This window comes from Populus euphratica, unplaced genomic scaffold, assembly GCF_000495115.2.
Source record: "Populus euphratica unplaced genomic scaffold, PopEup_1.0 scaffold105.1, whole genome shotgun sequence".
In the NCBI taxonomy this organism is placed as follows: Eukaryota; Viridiplantae; Streptophyta; class Magnoliopsida; order Malpighiales; family Salicaceae; genus Populus; species Populus euphratica.
The window spans coordinates 306,798-310,782 of record NW_011499990.1 but is presented as its reverse complement, the minus strand read 5'-3'; the positions used below and the strand labels follow the sequence as shown (position 1 = coordinate 310,782).

Genomic DNA, 3,985 nt, shown 5'->3' with positions numbered 1-3,985 from the left:
TTTTTTTCTCGTTTTCTCTCTCACCGACAATAGATTACTATTGCAAATAATTTCCCAGAAAAACCTCACAGTCGTCTCCATCGATCGGCTCTCGTCTCCACTGAGATTGATCTGGAAAAATCCACCCATTTCCTAAATTTTCGTCCTTCTTCCCCTCTGTTCTCTTCTCTCGTTTGTTGCCAAAAGACAACCACAACAAAAATTATCCAAAACAATCAGAGAGTCTCCATTTTTAAATCTTGAAAAATCCTGCCTATTTTCCAAAATTTTCAAGAGTTCCCCTTTGTTCCCTTCTCTTGTCTGTTGTCAAAAGACAACCACAGCAAAAATTATCCAAAGGCTTCATTTTTAGATCTAGAAAAATCGAGCCCTTATTTCCCAAAATCTGAGCACTCGTTCCCCTCTGTCCCCTTCTCTCGTCTCCTGCCAAAAGACTTCAAAACTATTGTAAAAATATTTCCCGAAACAACCCAAGAGGCTTCATTGTTCATATCTGGAAAAAATTTTCCCAAAACCATAGTAGATCATTTGCCCTGTTCCCCTTTGTTCCCTTTTTCTTTCAAAGAAGATCTATCACCTTCACGCTCATAACCTATGCCAAGAGGTCTCCATTGTTCTGGTTTGCAGAAAAAATCAGCAGACATTAACCAACAGGGGAAACTTCATAGGAGAGAGAGAACCGTAAGTTCTTGCCTTTTCTTTGTCTTCAAATTTAATGAAATTAACTCCTAGAGAATCAGCTAGCTATTTCATATTTCACCCAATAATATTAGGATTATGAGGTAAAGGATGGCTAGCATAAATTGCCTTAATTTAATAATTGAAAGGATCCCCACTTCAGCATGTAGTTCCGCATTGTAGCTCGTGTTTGAGAGTGAGCGATGCTATAGTATTGTGATTGGTTGATCTATTGAGGTAATATTGTCTTTGCGGAGTCTTATAGAAGTAGCGTATGCGCTTGAATCAGCCTGTCTTTGTATAAACAACTAATCTTCGGAAAAATCTGTTTAATTTAATTTGTGTGCTGCTTCATTAATCCCTTTTTTCTGGTTTGCAGAAAAAAGCAGCAGAAAAGCACCAGCTGGGGAAACACACACAAGAGAGAGAACCGTAAATTTAATCTGACTTATCTCCATATTGAGATTTATTATAATTAGCTCTTAATTTATTTTGTTTTCTGCTTAATGAATTCTGTTTGCTGTGATTAATTATGTGTGCATTGTGCGATGAAATCGGTTTTTTAGTTGGTTGAATGAGGTTTTACACTGCTGCTGCTTCATCAGTTCTTTACAAGTGTTTGTTTATAAATTGTTATAGTCCCATCAGTGGTCTGATTAGCCGAGGGGAAAAGTAATTATGATAATGTGCTTTGCTTGATTCTTTTACTTTATTGAGCGATTAGTTTTTGTCATCATCTATTTTTGGCAAAAATGCTCAGGTAATGCTGAACTTTAGATTTACTTTTCACAACCATTTCCCTATTATGGTGATCAATTATAGTTTACCGCTGCCTTGTAAGCCTGGGTTTTTTTTCCTCCAAAGCCTAACTAATTTTGCTTCCTTCAATTGAAAATTAAAGAATATTTGTTGATGTGCTTCAGTTTATGTTGTTGATAAATGAATCCAATCTCACTTGTTTAAGATAACCATAATAAGATAAAATAGAAGTTTCATTTGTTAATTTATTGAAACTAAAAAATTTCAAACTTCTTCCAAAACATAAAGCTTAAACCGACAGGTATTTCAGCTATAATTTTGACTTGAGCAATTTCAACTAAAGAGAGGAATCACCAACAAGAAGCACGATAAAAAAAGCATTGATTCTTATGCTGTATTGGTAGAATCCTATGTTATATTTGCCCCCAAGTAATTATATCATTGTTTTATTTTGTTAAATGTTTTAAAAGATACCATGGAAGGTGTTGAATCTATGAAAGACTGTTTGGTTAAAGGAAATGTTGCATATAGTTTGTGATATATGCATTAAGGCTATTGATACGGGAATGAGATCAAATATTTTGTGATATATGCATTAAGGCTATTGATATGGGAATGAGATCAAATATTTATTTTGATAAAACAGGGTGGAAATTTCTTATAACATCATTCCAAGAACAAACTGGCCATGCATTCACTAAAACACAATTGAAAAACAAATGGGATGAATGCAAAAATGATTGGAGGATCTGTAATAAGCTGGTTTTTGAAACTGGTGTTGACTAGAGTAATGAATTAAAAACAATTTTAACTAGTGATGAGTGGTGGAAAGAAAAAATCCAGGTAAATTCCTCATTATCTTGACGACTTTTTTTATTGTTGTCAAATTTCAAATTTTTTTTTTTCAATACATGATTCTTTATTAATTAATTTTATTTATTATAAAAAAAATTTCAATACATGATTCTTTATTAATTAATTTTATTTATTATATATAGAAAATTAGAGGAGCAAAAAAAATCAGACATAATAGTATTGAATTGTCTTTGAAGAATAAATATAACAAAATGTATTCTAACATTATTACAATTAGAGAGTTTGCATGGGCTCTTTCATCAGGAGTACTTGGTGGAAATGATGTCGATCCTAGCACAAGCAATGCCAACATTGATTGTGTTGGTTTTGAAGAAGAAAGTGATGATTTAGAGGAGGATGAGATTCCAAATTTCCAAACTGACAAGTTTCAAATGGTTGGAGGGATAAATATGTTAAAGCAGCAACAACACAAAGAGCAGTGTCAATAGAAAAGAACGAGATCCTTCTAAGGTCTGAGGTAAAAGGAAGAAAACGTTTGGAATTGGTGTTCAGTTGTTGTTAATGTGCAATCAATTACTTGAGAGTATGTCGACTAAGAGTGATTTTATTTCTTTGAGATGATGGCTGAGCTCTACTCAATTTATGGAGTTTCAATTGAAGATGAGTTTCACGTTTCTTTGAGATGATGGCTAAGCTTTACTCAATTCCTGGAGTTTCAATTGAAGATGAGTTTCACGACTTTGCCATGGAGTATTTAAGTTTAAGAAGGAAAAGAGAAATCTAGGCCAGTATGGGTGATAAGTGATTAGTATTTAAAAATGTATTTTTATATCAGTATTTTACACTTGAAGTACCAATAACTCCTTAACTAAAGTATGTTTTATAATAACAAGTTTGATACTATAAGATATCTTTAATTTATGGTAAATGTTTATTTTAAATGCAGGCCTATCACATAAATCAAATGATTGATTGATGTTGATTGATGAGTTCAACCATTGAAATTGAGAAAACAAAGAGAGAGTGAAGCTTAGAAAAGAGATATTAGTTCAGTACAAATTGGAATACTATTAATTCATTAAGTCATATCTGAAGCTGTAGATCATTGGAACACTATTAATTCATTAGGTCATATCTAGAGCTGTAGATCTTGAATTTTAATTTAGTTTATATGGCTAGAAAGCTAAGACATATGCCTAAAATATTTATGGGAATGTAAGACTTAATTTTGTTGTTTGAAAGTCCAAATCTTAGCAACAATAGAGAAGTCAGGATTTATCTTGCGGCTTAGACACTATTTAGTGTTCAACCCATATCTCGAGTTTTAAAAGTCTAAATGACCTTATTTTTTTGTGGAAAGTTGAGATAATTTTCTAGAACTTCATGATCAAGTTTGTTCAAATTCTAATGTTAGTAATGACGTTTTATTCAGCTAAGAAGATAAGGATTTTCACAAAGTCAAGATGTGACCACCCATTCAACAATTAGTCAATAAATTAATAGTTTTCAGTTTTGGCATATAAAAGGAGATATTTGTCATACATTTAGGCATCTTGGTTTTCAAATCATAATCATGTCCTTGCTCTCTTTCTTTATATTTTTTTTGTAATGCTTAAGTTTTGTTTTTATTAATTTCTTGTTTATGTTTTTCTTTTCCTTACTTAGTTAACTTATATCTTATTTATGTTCTTATCTTGTTTATTTATGTTTATCTTCTTCATTATATTTAGCT

At 31.9% G+C, this 3,985-nt stretch overlaps 1 long non-coding RNA gene across 1 annotated transcript; it reads left to right on the top strand.

Annotated features, from left to right (window-relative positions):
• Positions 1-6: 6 nt before the first annotated feature.
• Positions 7-2,321, top strand: LOC105140326 (uncharacterized). Its single transcript, XR_845174.1, has 3 exons — positions 7-681; positions 1,058-1,988; positions 2,038-2,321. It is a non-coding gene; the product is annotated as an uncharacterized LOC105140326 (long non-coding RNA).
• The last annotated feature ends 1,664 nt before the right edge of the window (positions 2,322-3,985 follow it).